Source organism: Bos mutus, chromosome 16 (genome assembly GCF_027580195.1).
Source record: "Bos mutus isolate GX-2022 chromosome 16, NWIPB_WYAK_1.1, whole genome shotgun sequence".
Classification (NCBI taxonomy): Eukaryota; Metazoa; Chordata; class Mammalia; order Artiodactyla; family Bovidae; genus Bos; species Bos mutus.
In genome coordinates this window covers 45,682,680-45,707,171 of record NC_091632.1, presented here as the reverse complement: position 1 = coordinate 45,707,171, position 24,492 = coordinate 45,682,680, and the positions used below count along the sequence as shown (strand labels likewise).

Here is a 24,492-nt window from a genome sequence, read left to right as displayed (position 1 = left end):
ACAGGAATACATACTGCTTTGTAAGTAAATAAGAAGTAAACTTTTATTGGATTAAACCTCTGAAATTTGGAAGTTTATTTGTTACAATAGCTAGTACTATTCTTAAAAATTTTATTTGTACTGGGTTTAAAATTTCAGGTCACAAATCATCGTCCCTCAAAAACTTGGAATGACTGATCCATTATCTTCTAGCTTTCACCTTTGTTGTTGAGAAATGCAATGTTGTTTTAATGTCTAATTACTGTATGTGACCTTGGTTTTCTTTTCCTTGGATGGTTTTAGAGTATTCTTTCTATGGCCAGAGTTTGAAACTTCATGGTGATCCATCTTAATTTAGAGTGTTTCCTCTGAAATATTTGATGAGTAGTTGGTAGGAGCGGTCAAATTGAAAATGTAACTTTCTGGGAAATTTTATTGAATTATTTCTTTGATACTACTCACTCCCTGCTCTTTTTTTATCTTACCTGCAAGAGAATTCAAGCTAATCAGATTTCAGGCTTTTTTTTTTTTACAATTCTCCCAACTCTAAACTTTTCTCTCCTATTTTCTTAATTTATCCTGTAAACTTTCTATTGTACTTTTTATTCTGCTATTGTTTTCAATTTCCAAGAGCTCTCTTCCCCCATTATGCTTTCATATTAGAAATTTTTCATATTTTTGTTTATAATATTTTCTTTTATATATCAGAGAATATTAGTGATGATTCAAGCTGGATTTCTTCCAAATTGTCTGATGTCTGTTCTGAAGGTTGAAGGCTTTCCTTAAATATCTGATAATTCTTGCATGTCTGCTTACATTTGAATGGTACACTAGAAAATTGACCAGAAGCTTTATGGAGTTTAGTGGGATTTGTTGACCATTGGGCTTCATTTCATGATGACTTGACCTGGTTGTGTTTGGGGGACCCACCAACTTGTCAGTATTTCTAGGTCTTTTTTATAGGATTGGGTTGAATATTCAGTTAAGAATCTTTTCCTCTTATGCCTAGAGCATATAAGCCTGGTTACTAGCATCTGGGAGATGAATGGGAAACCAGGATGGGGATTCACCATTTAAGATGTAGACCGTTACTCAATCTGAGTTAAAACAGAACCCTCAGGGGTGCCTATTATCCATCATCCATCTCTTCTGCTAAACTTTTTATCGAGAATAAACATCTACTTTTCTTCAAGCAGAGGTAAGGAGCTAGCTCCCATCTATGTGCAGAGAGTACCTGGACTTTGTTGCTTCTTAAACAGATTTTTTTCATCCAGTCCCTTACTTCCAGCCCTGTCCTCATTCATCATTTTAGGGATAGCTAAAATCACCAATTTCTGAACCAGTTTTGGTTTAAAAGGCAAAAGATTTATACAATCTGAAGAGAAAGCAAAGTATACGCCCACTGCTGGTTTAAGGTTAAGCTTCTTGTTTACCACAGATTAAGGTTCACTCATCTAATTTTCAGCTTCAAAATTTTGGTCTTCTTCTCTCATCTATATTTGTCCTTTTGATATGCCTTTTAAAAAGTGTATGTGTGTGTTTATAGTTTTATCATGGAAGTGTGCATCCCTAGATATTCTAGTTTAATTTTGCTATTAAAAACTTGTTCACATGCCATTTAAATCTCTTTTAATCTAAAGATTTATCTTCTGTTTCTCTTTTTCTTCAAGTGTATTTGTTGGAGAATTTGGGCCATTGACTTGCAGAGTTTCCTATAGACTAGATTTTGCTGATTACACACTGATGTATTTCAACATTTTCTCTTCTTTTGTATTTTCTGAATTTGGTAGTTGGATCCAGAGGTTTGATAAAACTCAGGTTTGTTCAGTTTCACAAGATTAGAGATAATGTTATATATTCTTTCATCAGGAGGAAACTAACCTTTGTTTTTACTCTCTTCCTGGGTTAGCAGCTGTTAATAGTCAGATACTTAGATTCACTAGTATACTGAAGGTTGTAAAATGTTGATGTTCTAGTTATATCATATTGTTTTCATTTTTAGCTGGAGTAATTTTCTATGGAGACATTTTCATTCATATAGTATTTTTTCATGCAGTGATCTGTTCTAGACTGTGGATTATCTTTTCATTCACTTATCAGTGCTCTTCACAGAGAAAATTTTTAAATTTTGATAAAATTCAGTCATTTAAATTGTACTAATGAAAGAACGTCTATAGTACTTTCCATGTGGTAAGAGTTTAATCTGGAGGGGGGAGTGTTTCTTTTAATAACTCTAACATTACTTATTAGCAATTCCATTTCTGAGAAGATGGAGTAGATGTAATTTCCCCTTATCTTTCCTATAAGTATAACTAAAACCCATGGGGAGAATATATAAATAAAACATAAGAAAGATTTGAAAGAGAAATGAGGACAGATTAGTAGAAATTCCAGGACTGTGGAAGATCACAGTGGTAAGTTTCCAGAGGTTTCTGTTTATCTTATATATCCCAGATTTGAAATTGAAGGCAGTAAACTGGAAATAAAAAGGGGCACAGACAAAAAAAGACCCAAAAAAGCCTTCTATCTTTAGCCAAAGGAATAAAATGGGACACCTAGTGATATAGAAAACATTGGTATAATGACTACTCTACTCTAGCCAAATATCACGGAAAAAACTGTGGCCTTCCCCAAAGCAAAAAAAAAAAAAAATGCTGAGTGGGGAGATTAGACTGAAACCCTCACCAGGCTGTAACAAGTTTCCCTTATCACCACTATCATCACATCATCCTCCCACACCTTCCTCTCCCTGGGGAATGGGGGTAAGGAGACTGAGTAGTAGGTATAGTAGGGATTCCTTAAGTGCAGTAGGGAGGTTGAATAGTAGGCACAGTAGGAAGCCAAGACTTTTTGTCTTTACCAAGCAGAAGTAAGGCTACATTCTCCTCTATGGTGTCAGTAGAGGCCACAAGAAAAGCTGTAATTAGGTACTTTACCTCTTCTGGCCAGGGAAATATCCGTGGAAGCCCCTACAGAGCAGGACTTCTAGTCTTCCCTTCAGTAATGAGAAGTTCCCTGGTTGGGTGTCAACAGAGGCCATGTGAAGCACATGAACTTTTATTAATATACCCACCTGGCAATGTTAAGGTGGTATATTCCTCTTCCCAGTATCAATGGAAGCAAGCTACACCAGTTTAAATATAATTTGGAGTCTTATAAGTACCCAATTTGTGGCAAAGGCAATGGCACCCCACTCCAGTACTCTTGCTGGAAAATCCCATGGATGGAGGAGCCTGGTGGGCTGCAGTCCATGGGGTTGCTAAGAGTCAGACACGACTGAGCAACTTCACTTTCACTTTTTCACTTTCATGCATTGGAGAAGGAAATGGCAACCCACTCCAGTGTTCTTGCCTGGAGAATCCCAGGGGCAGGAGAGCCTGGTGGGCTGACGTCTATGGGGTCACACAGAGTCGGACATGACTGAAGTGACTTAGCAGCAGCAAGTACCCAAATGGCCATGTTTATCAATAATCCCTCATTATATCAAGAACCAGGAAGACATCTAACTGAATGAAAAAAAATCAATAGATACAAACACTGAGATTACAGAGATATTAGAATTATCTGACAAAAATTTTAAAACAACCATCATAAAAATGCTTCAATGAGCAGTTATAAACATGCTTAACCAAATGAAAAAAAAAAAAGAAAAAAGTGTTCAACAAAGAATTAGAAAACATAAGAACCAAATGGAAACTTTAGAATTTAAAATGCAATAGCCAAAATAAGAAAACTCAATGGATGAGTTCAATAACATAATGTAAGGAAGAGAGGAAAGAATCAGTGAATTTGAGGATAAAACAGTAGAAATCACCCAAATCTGGAAAAAAAGAAAAAAGCTGAAAAACAAAAAAAAAACAAAACAATCAAGCAAAACCTTACATACGTGTAGGGCTATAACAAAATATATAACATTCATGTTATCGTTAGAGTCCTAGGAGAAGAAAGATTATAGATTCAAGAACTTAAGGGGGCACCAAACAGCATGAACTCTCTAAAACTTCACATCAATACACATTATAGTATAGCTTATGAAAACTAAATTAAACTTGCTCGGTCATGTCCGACTCTATGACTCCCGTGGAAATTCTCATGCCAGAAAACTGGAGTGGGTAGCTGTTCCCTTCTCCAGGGAATCTTCTCAATCCAGGAACAGAACCCAGGTCTCCCACATTGCAGGCAGATTCTTTACTAATTGAGCCACATGGGAAGTTTTATGAAAACTAAAGACAAAGAAAAAGTTTTAAAGCAAGAAGAAAGAGGCAACATCTTAGCTTTTGAGGAAGAACAGTTTGAATGATGACAGGTTCTCATCAGAAACCATATAAGCTAGAAGTGATACATTTTTCAAATGGTGATAGGAAACTACTATCAACCTGTTATCCTATATCTAGTGAAAATATTCTTCAGGAATTAGAAGATAATTAATATATTCTTAGATGAAGGAAAACTAAGAGAATTTCTTTCCAGTAGATCTATTGTACAAGAAAGCCTAGGAAAACATTTCACAGTATATACAATTTGTTATATATTTGTTAATATATGGGCTTCCTGATAACTCAGCAGTAAAGAAACTGCCTGCAATGTAGGAAGCTTGCAGGAGACGTGGGTTTGATCCCTGGGTCAGGAAGATCTGCTGAAGAAGGAAATGGCAACCCACTCTAGTATTCTTGCCTGGGAAATTCCATGGACAGAGGAGCCTGGCAGGCTACAGTCCATGAGTTACAAAGAGTTGGACATGACTGTTAATATACAGCAGATTATTACATTGTACACTTTAACTGTGTTCCAATTATATTTGTCAATTGTACTTTAGTATAGCTAGAAAAAAATATTTTTAAAGATTGTTTTATAAACTTCAAGAAAAGAAAAAAGAAAGGCCAAATGAAGTTTTCTAAACAAAAGAAACAACACAAAAAGGAATCTTGGAATATCACAAAGAAAGAAAGAACACAGTAAGAAAAAAAATGGGTAATACATTAGACATTCATTCTTCTCTTGAGTTTTGTAAATTATATTTGAAAATTGAAGCCAAAATATAACATGTTTTAATTGGTTTTAAACGTATGGAGAGAAAATGTTTATGACTATAAGCAAGAGTGGATAAAGGAAGATAAAGGGAAATAAGAATTGTGAGAGTTAATTTCATGTATCAATTTGCCTGGGCTGGGTTATGCTCAGATAGCTGGTAAAACATTATTTCTGGCTATGCCTGTGAGGTATGTGAGGTATTTCTGGCAAAGATTAGCATTTGATTTAGTAGACTGAATAGAAAGAGCCACTCTTACCGATGTGGTCAAGTATCCAAACGTCTGAGGATTTGAATGGAACAAAAGAGTGAAGGAAGGGCAGATTTTCTTCTTTAAGCTGAAACATCTCTCCTTGCCTACCAGTGGACATTGGAGCCTCTGGGTCTAGGGCTTTTGGTCTCCAAGTCTTTTACCAGTAAGCCCCCTGTTTCTCAAACCTTCAGATTAATACTGACCATCTTTCCTGGTTCCCAAGCTTGCACACAGCAGATTGCAAAACTTCTTGGCTTTCATAACTGCATAAGCCAATTTCTATAATAAATCTCCTCTTATATGTCTATCTCTACATCTATATATCCTATTGGTCTAATTTCTCTGGAGAACTCTAACACAACATTTCTGCCATTTATTCAAACTAGTAAATGACTACACCAGTGGGCTATAATAAATTATGCATATATAATGTAATATCTAGAGCAACTACTAAAGAGTTATACATAAAGATACAATAAAATACTGTATAGACAATCAAAATGGAAATGTAAAAAATTCTGAAGCAAACTGCATGGAGATAAGAAAAGGAGACCAGAGAAATGAAAAACAGAGAGGAAAGCAGAAAAATCAAACTGGCAGATGTGAAGCCCTAAATATACACAATTATTTTAAATGTAAATGATCTACATGCATTGATTAAAAGTAAGTGATTCCCAGAGTGTATTAAAAATTATAATCTGACTATATATTGTCTATTAGAAACTCAAATATAGGAAATTTAGATATATTGATATAAGCAAGTTAAAAGTAAAAACTTCTTGCACATATTAAAAGAAAGCAGGAGTGGCTATGTTAATATCGGATACATTAGACTCTAAGAAGAGAAAATTACCAGAGAAAATGTATGTAATTAAAGAGTCAATCCATCAGTAAGACATAAAATTTTGTGTCTTGCCAAAATATTGGCACTAAATATATATGTGCCAAATAATAGAGTTGCAAAACATGTGTAGCAAATACTGACAGAACTGGAAGAAGAAATAACAAATCCAGACTAACATGTTGGAAACTTTAACATTCTTTTCTCAAAAATTTGTATGACAACTAAGCAGAAAATCAGCAAAGGTATAGAATTCAATACCATCAACAAGCAGTTATAATTGGCATGTGTAGAACAATTTACTCAACATACATTCAGTACAAATTACCCAAGAAATATATACCAATATAGACCATATCATGAGCCAGAAAACAAATCTCAATAAATTTTTAAAAATTTAAATCATACAAAATATGTTCTCTGATCACAAGAAATCACTTACAGAGAGATAAAAGGAAAGTCTTCAAACACTTGTCAAATAAACATCACGTTTCTAGATAACCCATGGGTCAAAAGCAAATCTCAAAAGAAACTTTAAAAAAGTACACTAATGTGATTGAAACATAAATAGCACCATATTAACATTTTTAGGACACAATTAAAACAGTTCTGAGAGAAAAATTTATAGTACTAAATAAATACACCAAAAATACTAAAAAATCTCAAATAAATAATCTAAGCTTCCATCTTGTGTTAAGGAAAATAATGGCTCCCTAGAACCTGTGAGAGTTGGACTGTGAAGAAAGCTGAGTGCCGAAGAATTGATGCTTTGGAACTGTGGTGTTGGAGAAGACTCTTGAGAGTCCTTTGGACTGTAGGGAGATCCAACCAGTCCATTTTAAAGGAGATCAGCCCTGGGATTTCTTTGGAAGGAATGATGCTAAAGCTGAAACTCCAGTACTTTGGGCACCTCATGCGAAGAGTTGACTCATTGGAAAAGACTGATGCTGGGAGGGATTGAGGGCAGGAGGAGAAGGGGACGACAGAGAATGAGCTGGCTGGATGGCATCACAGACTCTATGGACGTGAGTCTGAGTGAACTCCGGGAGTTTGTGATGGACAGGGAGGCCTGGCGTGCTGCGATTCATGGGGTTGCAAAGAGTCAGACATGACTGAGCGACTGATCTGATCTGATCTGAGAACCTGTGAACATGTTATCTTAGATGGCAACTGTAACTTTGTAAATGTGATTAAGTTAAGAATATTGAGATGGGAAATTATCCTGATAGTACCAATGTAATCACTGCTGCTGCTACTGCTGCTAAGTCACTTCAGTCGTGTCCAACTCTGTGTGACACCATAGACGGCAGCCCACCAGGCTCCCCCATCCCTGGGATTCTCCAGGCAAGAACACTGGAGTGGGTTACCATTTCCTTCTCCAATGTAGGAAAGTGAAAAGTGAAAGTGAAGTCGCTCAGTCATGTCCGACTCTTAGCGACCCTATGGACTGCAGCCCACCAGGCTCCTCCATCCATGGGATTCTCCAGGCAAGAGTACTGGAGTGGGGTGCCAGTGCCTTCTCCAAATGTAATCACAAGGCTCCTTAAAAGACAGAGTCAGAAGTGTCAGAGTGAGAGAGACTTTAAGGTACTGCTATTGACTTTGAAGATGGAAGAAGGAATCATGAGCAAAGAATACTGGCAGCCTCTAGAAGCTGGAAAAGGCAAGGAAATATAGTCTCCTCTAGAGCCTTCAGAAAGAAAGCAGACCTACTGACACTTTGACTTTACCCCATGAAACTTCTGACCTACACAAGAGTCAGAAAATAAATTTAAGTCATTAAATTTGTGATAATTTGTTATAGCAGTAATAAACTAATATAGATTTTGGTGCCAAAACCAAAATCCTGTTGTAGTAAACCTTTATAACTGGAAGTGGCTTTGATATTGGGCAATTGCAGAGGCTGGAAGAATTTTGAGAAACATAATAGATGGCTTCCTAGAAACTTGTTGTTTAGTTGCTAAGTTGTATCCAACTCTTTTGGGACCCAATGTGCTGTAGCCTTCCAGGCTCCTCTGTCCATAGAATTTCCCAGCCAAGAATACTAGAGTGGGTTGCCATTTCATGTTAATGACTGCTAGTGAGAACTCAGAAGTGAGGAATGTGGTAAAACAAAACAAAACATATTATCTTGGAGAATACCTTAATCATCATGAGCAGACTTTTTAGAAATATGCATATTACAAAAGCTACTGGTGAGGGCTCAGGTGAAAATGAGGAACAGGCTATTGAAAGTGTGAAAAAAAAGGCTCCTTGTTATATACTAACAGAAAACTTAGCTGAATTGTGTCCTTCTGGTTATGTGGGAAGCAGAACTTGTAAGTGATGAGCTTGGAAATTTAGCTGAGGAGATTTCCAAGCAGTGTTGAAGGTACAGCATGTTTTCTTCTTCTTCTTCTTTACAGTAAAATGGGTGAGGATAGAGATAAATTAAGTGAAGAACTGTTAATTAAGAAGAGAATAAGGCTCGATGATTTGGGAAATCCTCAGTCTGTCCAAACTTACAAATATGCTAAAGTTAGAAGAGTCACTGCCAGGAAAACACTCTGATGAGAAAGCGAAGGGTGTGGCTAGACAATCTTTTGTTATTGCCTTGAAAGGAATCAAATACCACTGTATTCAGTCATACAGGGGTCACTGAAGAAATTAGATACGTGACTCATGAAGCCCCTCAGCCACCTCAGCAGAAGCCAAAACTAAAAATAACATTATCTAGGGAAGATCCATGGAGCGGTCTGTTGTTTCATGGAGTAAATCCCCTTACATACAAAGGAGACCCACAAGTTTCTAGAAGGTTTTCTACCAACAGAAACACTGTCCACTTGGACTTAAATGAATAGATAGAGAATAAAATGATAGTTGACCTTCCAAAATTCTACAGGCGAGAAGTAGGTTGATGAAAGTATTTATCTTCAAACACATATACTTCATGAAAAAGGAAGGAAACCCCAAAGGCAGAGCCTCAAGGTCAGAGGGAAAAGCCTCAAACTCAGTGGTTGGAGCCATGAACCACTAAGGATTACTTTTAGGTCAGAAACCCAGTATTGTTTGCCCATCTTAATAAATAAAACTCAGCCACATCTTAAGTAGTAATGGAGGAAAGAGAAATTATAATCCTTTTCAAATTAAATGACTGTACTAAAAAGAAAGTCTTCCCTGATGGCTCAGTGATAAAGAAACCTCCTGCCAATGCAGGATACACAGGTTCGGTCCCTGGGCTGGGAAGATCCCCTGAAGAAGGAAATGGCAACCCACTCCAGTATTCTTGCCTGGGAAATCCCATGGACAGAGGAGCCTGGTGGGCACAGGCCACACAGGAGAATTGAGTGGGGATGTACTGGGACACACTGCTTCTGCATCCCTCAAGTCCTTCGTGGTGACACTAATCTTTGCAATCCCTCCAGCAGTGTGATAGTACCTTTGGTTTACTATTTTCCTAGCAAGAGGCAGTTCTAGTGGCTTCCACTTTGCCTTTCCTATGATTATAGCCCTCACTCTACAAGTCAGGGCACTAAGGAGATTCTACCAACTGCTGAGCATGTATTCTTGAAATAGAGAGACAGCCACAGAAGGGACTTCCCTGGCAGTTCAGTGGTTAAGACTCCATGCTTCCATGTAGTGGGTACAGGTTCAATCCTTGATCAGGGAACTAAGATCCTACGTGCCACATGGAAAAAAAAAAAGAAGAAATAGCCACAGAATAGGTTTGGTGTCCCACCACTCCCTCTCTGAGATGGATCTGAGCTAAAACTCCACCTCTTTACCTAAACTTTATAAGCCTCTGCTCTGCCTGGTGGACCACAGTGATGTTTTGGGTCTCCTGGAATTTGTGTTAGTTCAGAGTCAGTGTCCAGTATTCCACGAAAGGTCTGATTATTTCCTTTTCTCCAGTGCACAGTAACTCTGGTAAAAAGCCATATATCCCTTTGCGGAAGGCTGGGGAAAAAGTTAACAGTATACATCTTATCTATCTGAAGAGGTTTATTGTGAGTAATTGACTCATATAGTTATAAAGACTGAGAAATCCCACAATCTGCCATTTGCAAGCTGAACTATACACCAGGAAAGCTGGTGTATAGTTCTAGTGAAAGTCTGAAGGCTTGAGAACAGGCATACCAATGATGTAAGTCCCAGTATAAGGGCAGGAGATGACCAATGCCAAAACTCAAGTAGTCAGACAGCACAAAGTCTCCTTTTCCTGCCTTTTTATTCTTTTTTTAAATTTTTTTAAATTTTTTAAATTTTATTTTATTTTTAAACTGTACATAATTGTATTAGTTTTGCCAAATATCAAAATGAATCCGCCACAGATATACATGTGTTCCCCATCCTGAACCCTCCTCCCTCCTCCCTCCTCCCTCCCCACACCATCCCTCTTGGTCGTCCCAGTGCACTAGCCCCAAGCATCCAGTATCGTGTATCGAACCTGGACTGGCAACTCGTTTCTTACATGATATTTTACATGTTTCAATGTCATTCTCCCAAATCTTCCCACCCTCTCCCTCTCCCACAGAGTCCATAAGACTGTTCTATACATCAGTGTCTCTTTTGCTGTCTCGTACACCGGGTTATTGTTACCATCTTCCTAAATTCCATATATATGCATTAGTATACTGTATTTATGTTTTTCCTTTCAGGCCCTCATCAGATCTAATGATGCCCACTCACACTGGAAAACACAATGGACTTTACTCAGCCTAGTTATTCTAATGCTAATCTCTTCTGGAAGCACCCTCCCTCACACACCTAGAAATAACATTGAATCAATTATCTGGGCATCTTGTGACTAGGCAAATTGGCATAAAATTAACCATCACATTTCCATTGCTCCCTATTACCTCACTAGCTCAGGTTACCATGGCAAGCCTCTCACAATCAGGTATTTCAAGGCAAAATGAAGGCACATATCTTTAGGAACATGAGATATGACAAGCTTGCCTCAAAATTTGATTGCAACATCATTAATTCTGCCATTCTGTGAGCATCCAGTCAGGGATTTATACACCTGTTTCCCTTTCCTAAATACAGTCTTCCAAACCAACTGGGTGTTTTCTTGGGACCTCCCTTCTCATTTCTCTTGGGGTACTAGAGGAGGAAGCTGCTCTGTCTTCTGTAAGAACGAAGAAGCTGCTTAGGGTGAGAGGAGCTGGAGGAGAACTCTGGCAAGCACCCAGAGGTCTGGGAGGTTCTATCATGTTTCCTCCAATTTTTTTTTCATACTCTTGTTCTAACCTCAAGGTAATACCAGAAAAACAGAGTCTAAATTTGTGAGGTAGAAGTAGGAGTTGGGAACACAGACCTACTGCTAATTTGCATATCCAAGTTCATTAAAAAAAAAATACATATGGAGCTCTCTCCTCTCTGGCCCTGATGCCTTGCTCTGCTGCTGCTGCTAAGTCACTTCAGTCGTGTCCGACTCTGTGCGACCCCAGAGACGGCAGCCCACCAGGCTCCCCCGTCCATGGGATGCTCCAGGCAAGAACACTGGAGTGGGTTGCCATTTCCTCCTCCAGTGCATGAAAGTGAAAAGTGAAAGTGAAGTCGCTCAGTCGTGTTCGACTCTTCGCGACCCCATGGACTGCAGCCTACCAGGTTCCTCCATCTATGGGATTTTCCAGGCAAGAGTACTGGAGTGGGGTGCCATTGCCTTCTCTGGATGCCTTGCTCTAGGTCATGTTAAATAGGTTTATTAATTTCTGATTTGTTGTTTCTCTAATTTTGCATGGCATTGGAAATTAAAAAAACAGACCTTTCACTTTTAGGAATGTATCATATGGATATAGTTGTCTGTGTCAAGGATATGTGTACACGATGTTCATTCTGACACTGAAAGTTGAAAAAACTTATTATTCAGTAAAAGGAGAGATGGTTCAGTAAATTATGATCCATCTGTGGAGGCAATACATGGAATAGTGGTTAAAAGCATGGGCTCTGAAGCTAGAGGGCTTCCCTGGTAGTTCAGCTGATAAAGAAATTGCCTGCAATGCAGGACCCGGGTTTGATTCCGGGGTTGGGAAGATTCCCTGGAGGAGGGATAATTTTGGGGTTTCCCTGGTAGTTCAGACGATAAAGAATCTGCCTGAAATGCAGAAGACCTGGGTTCTATCCCTGGGTTGGGAAGATTCCCCTGGAGGAGGACATGGCTACCCACTCCAGTATTCTTGCCTGGAGAATTCCCATGGACAGAGGAGCCTGGCGAGCTACCATCCATGGGGTCGCAAAGAGTCAGACACAACTGAGTGACTAAGCGTGGCCCACCACTCTAGCTGAACTAGAATGTCTGTTTCCAAATTTTGACTCTAATATTTACTAGCTGTGTGACTAACCCTCAACTTCCATATCTATAAAATGAAGATACACTAATCCCTACCTAATATAGTTATTGTGTGACTTTGAATAAATTTTTTGTTCTGCTTGAAAAAATTAAAAAAATAAGATCTCCAATGTTATCAGTGACAAAACTTGAAATGTTCGTATACTTCACAGGCAGCATTGAGAAACTATCAATATTCAACAGTATTTTACATTTTTAAAGAACTTGCATTTTTGTACAGGTTCAGTTCGGTTCAGTTCAGTCACTCAGTAGTGTCCAACTCTTCGCGACCCCATAAATCGCAGCACGCCAGGCCTCCCTGTCCATCACCAACTCCCAGAGTTCACTCAGACTCACGTCCATCAAGTCAGTGATGCCATCCAGCCATCTCATCCTCTGTTGTCCCCTTCTCCTCCTGCCCCCAATCCCTCCCAGCATCAGAGTCTTTTCCAATGAGTCAACTATTCCCATGAGGTGCCCAAAGTACTGGAGTTTCAGCTTTAGCATCATTCCTTCCAAAGAAATCCCAGGGCTGATCTCCTTCAGAATGGACTGGTTGGATCTCCTTGAAGTCCAAGGGACTCTCAAGAGTCTTCTCCAACACCACAGTTCAAAAGCATCAGTTCTTTGGTGCTCAGCCTTCTTCACAGTCCAACTCTCACATCCATACATGACCACAGGAAAAATCATAGCCTTGACTAGATGGACCTTTGTTGGCAAAGTAATGTCTCTGCTTTTGAATAGGCTATCTAGGTTGGTCATAACTTTCCTTCCAAGGAGTAAGCGTCTTTTAATTTCATGGCTGCAGGTTAGTTAATATCTAAAACCCAGGTACTCTCCAGACAAGCTGGCCATCTCTAGATATCTGCCCAAATCTTCATGTTACACATGGGACTATGTCACTAAAGGCCAACACCCTTGGCCATTGCTGAATCAGGAGAAAATTCCCCTAGGAGTTTCCATCTTCTGCTTTCCTAATGTTCCAATAAAGAGATTATGAGCTGATCAACCACATAGACAGAGAAGTTCAGGAAGCTCTCCATATCTCAGTGGTTTCACTGTGGAAAGACTTCATTAGACTTTCAACAGCAACAAAGTTGACAGGTGGTGGCCCAGCTGCAGGTTTACTTCACACTATTTGCATCTGAGCCTTTGCTAACACAGGGCTTCACAACCTATACAATTCCTTCATTTATTTCCTTAACTTAAAGCTTCTCAGATTTATTTTTCTTAAGGCCTATGCATTTTCCCTAGAGCCTCAGCCAACTCTTACCTGACTTTCCTCCAAACTATTTCACCACTTCCTTTCAGTTTTCAGTTCAGTCACTCAGTAGTGTCCAAACTCTTTGCGACTCCATGAATTGCAATACACCAGGCCTCCCTGTCCATCACCAACTCCCGGACTTCACCCAGACTCAGGTCCATAGAACGGTGATGCCATCCAGCCATCTCGTCCTCTGTCGTCCCCTTCTCCTCCTGCCCCCAGTCCCTCCTAACATCAGAGTCTTTTCCAATGAGTCAACTCTTCACATGAGGTGGCCAAAGTACTGGAGTTTCAGCTTTAGCATCATTCCTTCCAAAGAAATCCTAGGGCTGATCTCCTTTAGAATGGACTGGTTGGATCTCCTTGCAGTCCAAGGGACTCTCAAGAGTCTTCTCCAACACCACAGTTCAAAAGCATCAATTCTTCGGTGCTCAGCTTTCTTCACAGTCCAACTCTCACATCTATACATGACCACTGGAAAAACCATAGCCTTGACTAGACAGACCTTTGTTGGCAAAGTAATGTCTCTGCTTTTGAATATGCTCTCTAGGTTGGTCATAACTTTCCTTCCAAGGAGTAAGCGTCTTTTAATTTCATGGCTGCAATCACCATCTGTAGTGATTTTGGAGCCCAGACAAATAAAGTCTGACACTGTTTCCACTGTTTCCCCATCTATTTCCCATGAAGTGAGGGGACCAGATGCCATGATCTTAGTTTTCTGAATGTTGAGCTTTAAGCCAACTTGTTCACTCTCCTCTTTCACTTTTATCAAGAGGCTTTTTAGTTCCTCTTCACTTTCTGCCATAAGGGTGGTGTCAGCTGCATATCTGAGGTTATTGATATTTCTCCTGCCAATCTTGATTCCAGCTTGTGCTTCTTCCAGCCCAGCGTTTCTCATGATGTACTCTGCATGTAAGTTAAATAAGCAGGGTGACAATATACAGCCTTGATGAACTCCGTTTCCTATTTGGAACCAATCTGTTGTTCCATGTCCAGTTCTAACTGTTGCTTCCTGACCTGCATACAGGTTTCTCAAGAGGCAGATCAGGTGGTCTGGTATTCCCATCTCTTTCAGAATTTTCCACAGTTTTCCTTTGACTGTGATCCACACAGTCAAAGGCTTTGGCATAGTCAATAAAGCAGAAATAGATGTTTTTCTGGAACTCTCTTCCTTTTTCCATGATCCAGCAGATGTTGGCAATTTGATCTCTGGTTCCTCTGCCTTTCCTAAAACCAGCTTGAACATATGGAAGTTCACGATTCATGTATTGTTGAAGCCTGGCTTGGAGAATTTTGAGCATTACTTTGTTAGCGTGTGAGATGAATGCAATTGTGTGGTAGTTTGAGCATTCTTTGGCATTGCCTTTCTTTGGGATTGGAATGAAAACTGACCTTTTCCAATACGGTGGCCACTGCTTAGTTTTCCAAATTTACTAGCATATTGAGTGCAGCACTTTCACAGCATCATCTTCCAGGACTTGATATAGTTCAACTGGAATTCCATCACCTCCACTAGCTTTGTTCATAGTTATGTTTTCTAAGGCCCAGTTGACTTCACATTCCAGGATGTCTGGCTCTAGGTCAGTGATCACATCATCGTGATTATCTGGGTCGTGAAGATCTTTTTTGTACAGTTCTTCTGTGTATTCTTGCCACCTATTCTTAATATCTTCTGCTTCTGTTAGGTCCATACCATTTCTGTCCTTTATCGAGCCCATCTTTGCATGAAATGTTCCCTTGGTATCTCTAATTTTCTTGAAGAGATCTCTAGTCTTTCCCATTCTGTTGTTTTCCTCTGTTTCTTTGGATTGATCGCTGAGGAAGGCTTTCTTATCTCTCCTTGCTATTCTTTGGAGCTCTGCATTCAGATGCTTATATGTTTTCTTTTCTCCTTTGCTTTTTGCTTCTCTTGTTTTCACAGCTATTTGTAAGCCCTCCCCAGACAGCCATTTTGGTTTTTTGCATTTCTTTTCCATGGGGATGGTCTTGATCCCTGTCTCCTTGTACAATGTCATGAACCTCCGTCCCTAGTTTATCAGGCACCCTGTCTATCAGATCTAGTCCCTTAAATCTATTTCTCACTTCTACTGTGTAAACATAAGGAATTTGATTTAGGTCATACCTGAATGGTCTAGTGGTTTTCCCTACTTTCTTCAATTTCAGTCTGAATTTGGCAATAAGCAGTTCATGATCTGAGCCACAGTCAGCTCCCAGTCTTGTTTTTGCTAACTGTATAGAGCTTCTCCATCTTTGGTTGCAAAGAATATAATTAATCTGATTCCGGTATTGACCATCTGGTGATGTCCATGTGTAGAGCCTTCTCTTGTGTTGTTGGAAGAGGGTGTTGGCTATGACCAGTGCATTCTCTTGACAAAACTCTATTAGCCTTTGCCCTGCTTCATTCCATATTCAAAGGCAAAATTTGCCTGTTACCCCAGATGTTTCTTGACTTCCTACTTTTGCATTCCAGTCCCCTATAATGAAAAGGACATCTTTTTTGGGTGTTAGTTCTAAAAGCTCTTGTAGGTCTTCACAGAACCATTCAACTTCAGCTTTTTCAGCATTACTGGTTGGGGCATAGACTTGGATTACTGTGATACTGAATGGTTTGCCTTGGAAATGAACAGAGATCATTTTGTCATTTTTGAGATTGTATCCAAGTACTGCATTTCAGACTCTTTTGTTGACCATGATGGCTACTCCATTTCTTCTAAGGGATTCCTGCCCACAGTAGTAGATATAATGGTCATCTGAGTTAAATTCACCCATTCCAGTCCAGTTTAGTTCTCTGATTCCTAGAATGTCTGGAACTCCAAGTGATGAGACTAGTTTCTTCTAGCCCTCAGTTACTTTAATGAATTCCCTTATTCCCTTTATTGAAACAAACAAACAGAAAAATGCAATTCTGTATTTAACCTCTGTTTCCTTCTTGTCCATCCTGTCTTATGGAGGCTGCATATTCCTCTTTATCCAACAAATTCATCTCTATCAAATTCTCATTACAGAGCTTCCAGAGTAATGGTTCTGAAAGAATGGTCCCCAAACCTGGAAATTGACTAGAAAAGCAAATTTCTTGGCTTTACTCTAGGTCTATTAAAACAGAAACTCTGGGAATAGGGTTCAGCAATGTGCTTTTGAATAAACCCTCCAGATGATTCTTAAGCACAATCCCAGTTGTTCACCACACTTAAAACATTTATTCTCACTCTCCATAGCTGAACAGGTCCCCTAAATCAAAGGCAAAATCAAAGTGCACAAATACTAATCTCCTCAGTTTCTCACTTCTATATCTAGAAGCTTACTATCAGTAGCATTCTTTCCCTATTTCCATTCTATTTCATAGGATATGGTGGTACCATCCATATACAATATTCTCTAGCCTCGTTTGGAGTCTTGGTCTACCCTGGTGGCTCAGTGGTGGAGAATCCGTCTGCTAATGCATAGGTTCAGTTTGGTTCAGTCACTCAGTCATGTTTGACTCTTTGTTGACCCCATGGACTGCAGCATGCCCAGCTTCCCTGTCCATCATCAACTCCTGGAGCTTGCTCAAACTCATGTCCATCGAGTTGGTGATGCCATCCAACCATCTCATCCTCTGTCATCCCCTTTTCCTCCTGCCTTCAATCTCTCCCAGCATCAGGGTCTTTTCAAATGAGTCAGTTCTTCATATCAGGTGGCCAAAGTATTGAAATTTCAGCTTTAGCATCAGTCCTTCTAGTGAATATTCAGGACTGATTTCCTTTAGGATTGACTGGTTGTTCTCCTTCCTGTCCAAGGGACTCTCAAGAGTCTTCTCCAACTCCAGAGTTCAAAGCATCAGTTCTTCATTGCTCAGTTTTCTTTATGGTCTAACTCATATCTATACATGACTATTGGGAAAACCATAGTTTTGACTATACAGACCTTTGTTGGCTAAGTAATGTCTCTGCTTTTTAATATGCTGTCTAGGTTGGTAAACGGAGAAGGCAATGGCACCCCACTCCAGTACTCTTGCCTGGAAAATCCCACGGACGGAGGAGCCTGGTAGGCTGAAGTCCATGGGGTTGCGAAGAGTCGGACACGACTGAGCGACTTCACTTTCACTTTTCACTTTCATGCATTGGAGAAGGAAATGGCAACCCACTCTAGTGTTCTTGTCTGGAGAATCCCATGGACGGGGGAGCCTGGTGGGCTGCTGTCTATGGTGTCACACAGAGTCGTACACGACTGAAGCGACTTAGCAGCAGCAGGTTGGTAATAACTTTTCTTCCAAGGAGCAAACATCTTTTAATTTCATGGCTGAAGTCACTATCTGCAGTGATTTTGGAGCCCAAGAAAATGAAATATGTCACTGTTTCCATTGTTTCTCCATCTATTTGCCTTGAAGTAATGGGACTGGATGCCATTATCTTTGTTTTTTTTTGAATGTTGAATTTTAAGCCAGCTTTTTCCACTCTCTTCTTTCACCTTCATCAAGAGGATCTTTAGTTCCTCTCACTTTCTGCCATAAGGGTGGTGTCATCTGCGTATCTGAGGTTATTGATATTTCTCCTGACAATCTTGATTACAGCTGTGATTCGTCCAGCCTGGCATTTCTCCATATAAGTTAAATAACCAAGGTGACAATATATAGCCTTGACATACTCCTTTCTCAATTTAGAACCAGTCTGTTGTTTCATGTCTGGTTCTAACTGTTGCTTCTTGACCTGCATACAGGTGTCTCAGGAGGCAAGTAAGGTGGTCTGGTAGTCTCATCTCTTGAAGAATTTTCCACAGAGTGTGTGATCCACACAGTCAAATGCTTTAGTGTAGTCAGTGAAGCAGAAGTAGATGTTTTTTCTGGAATTCTCTTGCTTTTTCTATAACCCAACAGATGTGGCAATTTGACCTCTGGTTCCTCTGCCTTTTCTAAATCCAGCTTGAAAAAAAAGGCAAAACAAAGGAACAAAGTCTCTGAAACCAGTTAAGGTTTTATCTCATTCTTTTCATTGGTTATCAAGTTTTTTAAAGTTACCCATATTTTCTGTAAACAGTTCCTCAGCTCTTTCTTTTCCAGTAAAAATAATGTATTACAATCACTTCCCTGAAACTGCTGTCTCCAAGGTCACCAAAACACTTCTAAACACCAAATCTATTTAACTGGAAGACAGCTAAGGAACTCTCTCTGGGTCTAATTTCTATCTCTCTGGACACTCCTACTTGTTTTTTCCCCAGATATTGTTGTTTTTACTTGTTCATTATATGCGTTTGTCCCACAGGGTTTCATCTTTCATCCTCTTCTCACAGTGAACACTTTCTCTGGGTGACCTCATTCCTGCCTATTTCCTTCACTGCATCCAAATCACTGTCTCCGGTGTAGATGCTCCTGAGTTCCAAATCTAAATGTCCTGCTGCCCATGGATTTCTCCATCAAAATTTCTGTTAGGCACTATAGACTCAACAGATCATAACCAGGATCATAGTCTTTCTCATAAAATCTGCTTCCTGTTTTATCTGCATGCATGTGAGCACTTAGTCATCTGGAAGTCATTCTTCTGCTCCTTATCCCCATAAAGTTGTTCTTATTTGACTTTCTTCACACTCCTTCATACATTCCTTCTCTTAGTTCATCTTATCCATAGTCATTGCAATATTTCCACCATTGTCTTTCTTGTCTGCTTTCTAACCTGCTTTTAACCTCGAGCTTTCTACTACTGTTATTTGGTTCCTATTCCAGTCAGATAAGTCAAAGGGAAAAGCTATGTTCAAGAAGCCAAGGTGGAGCAGAGTGGTGGTGTGTAAGGAATAGCTTCTTACCCCAAATTGCAATATATCATGCTAACTCATGAATATCAATATTATGTCCAGAGGGTAGAAGGTCTAAATCAATGTCATTAATGTAACGCAGAAATGAATGGTGAGACTCCGAGGATGGACCATAGAACCAAATGGGGCAAAGAATCCTGGAAATCTTTTGGAGAATTTTGAAGTGTGTGGTGGGTATAATGGATGAGTTGCAAGGTGGGGCACAGGTGCTTTGTTTATGTGGTTTTCCATAATAAGTAATATAGGTCACCTGGAAGCCTTTAGGGGCTTCTCTGGTAGCTCAGACAGTAAAAAATCTTCCTGCAATGCAGGAGACCCAGGTTTGATCCCCAGGTCAGGAAGATCCCCTGGAGAAGGGAATGGCTATGCTTTAAATGACTATATGGAACAGAAAGTGCTAGAAATATATTCTAGAAGGAAAACCACATCATATTAATTTCCTGCTTAAACTACCATATCAGTTCAGTCACTCAGTTGTGTCCGACTCTTTGCGACCCCTATACCACATGATAAAGTCAAAAATTCTTGCCATGATTCACCAGACTCATTGTGATTTGATCCTTGGTTAACTGCACAGCCTTCTTTCCATCCCTCCTAACACATGTGCCTCAGACACAGCCAGTTACTTAGAAGCTCCTGAAAGTAGCAAGCCATTTGGTATCGTAATGTAGGGTGCTTTTCAGGTATGCCCATTTCCTGACCTGCCAGTCTGCTATTCTCTGGATTATTCTTTGAGACTCATCTTAAACAATTCCTCTTCCTTGACGCGCTATGTGTTTTTGAGCAGATCTATGACATAATAAAAGGAGGGCATAGCAACCCATTCCAGTATTCTTGCCTGGAGAATCCCATGGAGAGACGAGCTTGGTGGGCTATAGTCCATGGGATCACAGAGTTGGACATGACTGAAGTAACTTAGCACGTGACATCAGTTCAGTTCGGTCGCTCAGTCATGTCTGACTCTTTGTGACCCCATGAATCGCAGCACGCCAGGCCTCCCTGTCCATCACCAACTCCCGGAGTTCACTTAGACTCACGTCCATCGAGTCGGTGATGCCATCCAGCCATCTCATCCTCTGTTGTCCCCTTCTCCTCCTGCTCTCAATCCCTCCCAGCATCAGAGTCTTTTCCAATGAGTCAACTCTTCACATGAGGTGGCCAAAGTACTGGAGTTTCAGCTTTAGCATCATTCCTTCCAAAGAACACCCAGGGCTGATCTCCTTTAGAATGGATTGGTTGGATCTCCTTGCAGTCCAAGGGACTCTCAAGAGTCTTCTCCAACACCACAGTTCAGTAATGTCTCTGCTTTTCAATATGCTATCTAGGTTGGTCATAATTTTCCTTCCAAGGAGGAAGCGTCTTTTAATTTCATGGCTGCAGTCGCCATCTACAGTGATTTTGGAGCCTAAAAAAATAAAGTCTGCCACTGTTTCCACTGTTTCCCCATCTATTTCCCATGAAATGATGGGACTAGATGCCATAATCTTAGTTTTCTGAATGTTGAGCTTTAAGCCAACTTTTTCACTCTCCTCTTTCACTTTCATCAAGAAGCTCTTTAGTTCCTCTTCACTTTCTGCCGTAAGGGTGGTGTCATCTACATATCTGAGGTTATTGATATGCGTATCTCCTCACCGCTGCCCTCGGGGAGTAGTTCCTCTTGGCCCCCCTGTGCCCTTGCAGCACATGACATAATAAAAGATGTATTTTAGAAACAGAACTCCATGGCTACAAGAAAAAAAAGAAAGGCAGAGACACTAGTTCTACCTGCAATGATCATAGAATAAAGTAATGGCTGTGTAGGGGTAGAGACATGACTGTAACAAACAAACCAAAACAAATGTCATAGGCTTTTTATGATTGTGATATATTAGAGTAACTTTAAATAGCATCTATTGGGTATTTTAGCTGTTGTTCATTAGCTCAGTCCGACTCTTAGCAACCCCAAGGACTGCAGCCTGCCAGGGTTCCTTGTCCTTCACTATATCCCAGAGTTTGCTCAAACTCATGGTCATTGAGTTAAAGATGCCATCCAACCATCTCGTCCTCTGTCACCCCTTCTTTTCCTGCCCGTCAACCTTTCCCAGCATTAGGGTCTTTTCAAATAGTCAGCTCTTCCCATCAAGTGACCAAAGTATTGGAGCTTCAACTTCATCATCAGTCCTTCCTATGAATATTCAGGGTTGATTTCCTTTAGGATTGATTGGTTTGATTTCCTTGCAGTCCAAGGGACTCTCAAAAGCTTCTCCAGCACCATGGTTTGAAAACATCAGTTCTTCAGTGTTCAGCCTTTTTATTCTCATATCTGTACATGACCACTGGAAAAACCATAGCTTTGACTACAGGGACCTTTGTCAACAAAGTGATGTCTCTGCTTTTTAATATGATGTCTAGGTTTGTAATAGCTTTATTCCATGAAGCAAGCATCTTTTAATTTCATGGCTGCTCTGTTTTTGGAGCCCAAGAAAAGAAGACCTGTCACTGTTTCCATTTTTCCCCCATTTATTTGCCATGAAGTTATGGGACCAGATGCCACAATCTTAGTTTTTGAGTATTGAGTTTTAAGCCAGTTTACTCACTCTCTTCTTTCACCTTCCTCAAGAGGCACTTTAGGTCCTCTTTGCTTACTGCCATAAGGGTGGCGTCATCTGTATATCTGAAATTATTGATGTTTCTCCTGGCAATCTTGATTCCAGCTTGTGATTCATCCAGCCTGGCATTTTGCATGATATACTGTGCATATAAGTTAGATAAGCAGGATAACAGTATACAGCCTTGACATACTCCTTTCCCAATTTGGAACCAGTCTGTTGTTTCATGTCCAGTTCTAACTATTTCTTCTTGACCTACATACAGGTTTCTCAGAAGGCAGGTCAGGTGGTCTGGTATTCCCATCTCTTTCAGAATTTTCCACAGTTTTTTGTCATCCATATAGTCAAAGATTTTAGCATAGTCAATAACACAAAAGTAGATATTTTTCTGGAATTCCCTTGCTTTTTCTATGATCCAAGGGATATTGGCAATTTGATCTCTGGTTCCTCTGCCTTTTCTAAATCCAGCTTGTACATCTGAAAGTTCTCAGTTCATGTACTGCTGAAGCCTACCTTGAAGGATTTTGAGCATACTCTTGCTAGCATATGAAACGAAAGCAATTGTATGTTGAACATTCTTTGGTATTGCTCTTCTTTGGGATTGGAATGAAAACTGACATTTTTCCAGTCCTGTGGCCACAGCTGAATTTTCCAAATTTGCTGGCATATTGAGTGGAACACTTTAAAATATCACCTTTAAGGATTTTGAGTAGCTTAGCTGGAATTCCATCACCTCCACTAGCTTTGTTGGTAATAATGCTTCCTAACACCTACTTGAACTTCCCTGGTGGCTCAGATGGTAAAGCATTTGCCTACAATGCGGGAGACCTGGGTTCGATCCCTGGGTCAGGAAGATCCTCTGAAGAAGGAAATGGCAACCCACTCCAATACTCTTGGCTAGAAAATCCCATGGATGGAGGAGCGTGGTAGATTACAGTCCATGGGGTTGCAAAGAGTTGGACATGACTGAGAGACTTCACTTCAAGACCTACTTGACTTCACACTCCAGAATGTCTGGCTCTAAATGAGTGATCACACCATCATGGGTATCCAGGTCATTAAACCTTTTTTTGTACAGTTCTGTGTATTCTTGCCACCTCCTCCTAATCTCCTCTGCTTCTGTTAGTTTCTTAACATTTCTGTCCTTCATTGAAGACTTTCTTATTTCTCCTTGCTATTCTTTGGAACTCTGTATTCATTTGGGTATATCTTTCCCTTTCTCCTTTGCCTCTTGCTTCTCTCCTTTTCTCAGCTATTTGTAAGGCCTCCTCAGACAACTTTTACCTTCCGGCATTTCTTTTCTTGGAGTGGTCTTGATCACTACCTCCTGTACAATATTACAAACCTGTGTCCATAGCTCTTCAGGCACTGTCTATCAAACCTAATCCCTTCAATCTATTTGTCATTTTCACTTTATAATCATAAGGATTTGGTTTAGGTCATACCTATATGGCCTACTAATTTTTCCTACTTTCTTCAACTTAAACCTGAATTTGGCAATAAGGAGTTCATGATCTGAGCCACAGTCAGCTCCCGGTCCTGTTTTTGCTGATTGTATAGAGTTTCTCCATCTTTGGCTGCAAAGAATATAATCAGTCTGATTTTGGATTGACCATTTGGTAATGCCGATATGTAGAGTCGTGTCTTGTGTTATTGGAAGAGGTTATCCCCCACCCAGTAACTAAATAAGATAGTCTTTTTAAGATCTACAGTTTATTTTAGGTACTCTTGATTTTAGAGATCCCCACCTCACATAATGCCAAATGAATTGCTCCCCATCGGACATTAAATATATTAATTACAAAAAGACTGAATCATGTTCATTATTGAAAAATGTTATGTTTTGTTAATATTGACAAAAAGCTGTTTGTTACATTTTTCTGGGCAAAATGTAATAAGAAATATGCATAGGTCCAAATCACCATGGCAGAAAAAAAATGTCTTGTATTGAGATTTTGGGCCTCCCTGAGGGCTCAGCAGGTGAAGAATCTACCTATAATGGAGGAGACACAAGAGACACTATTTCTGTGCTAGCAAGGAATAGAGAACTGATTAAAAGGTCATTGACTTCCAGGATTCAGAATGATGTTTTTCAAAAAATAATAAGTCTTTATCAACACTAAATGGTAGTTTTCATCTTCCACATTTCTCCTTCTTCTCATATTCAGCCTTTTCAGTGATAATATTATAAGCCAATACAATCTTCCAGAAAAAATAATAATTTTTTGAGCTAGAAGGAATTATTAACAATTTTTTTTTTTTTTTCCCACTGCTAGTTCTCTCCAAATACTCTTCTGGGGCTGGACCTACAGTACTTAATGTGAAACAGGTCTTGAGGCCATGCTTGGTCCTTTCATCCCTGATTGAGTGGAATACTTCAAGTATTTAACTAGGCTCCAATATCCTGAGGGAGTATTCAGCATCAAATCATAGAAAAGCAT

The 24,492-nt window shown here is 39.8% G+C and overlaps 1 long non-coding RNA gene across 3 annotated transcripts in view; it reads left to right on the top strand.

Annotated features, from left to right (window-relative positions):
* The window catches only part of LOC138991277 (uncharacterized), a 318,362-nt gene that overhangs the window by 35,106 nt on the left and 258,764 nt on the right, over window positions 1-24,492 (top strand). The window lies entirely within an intron of this gene.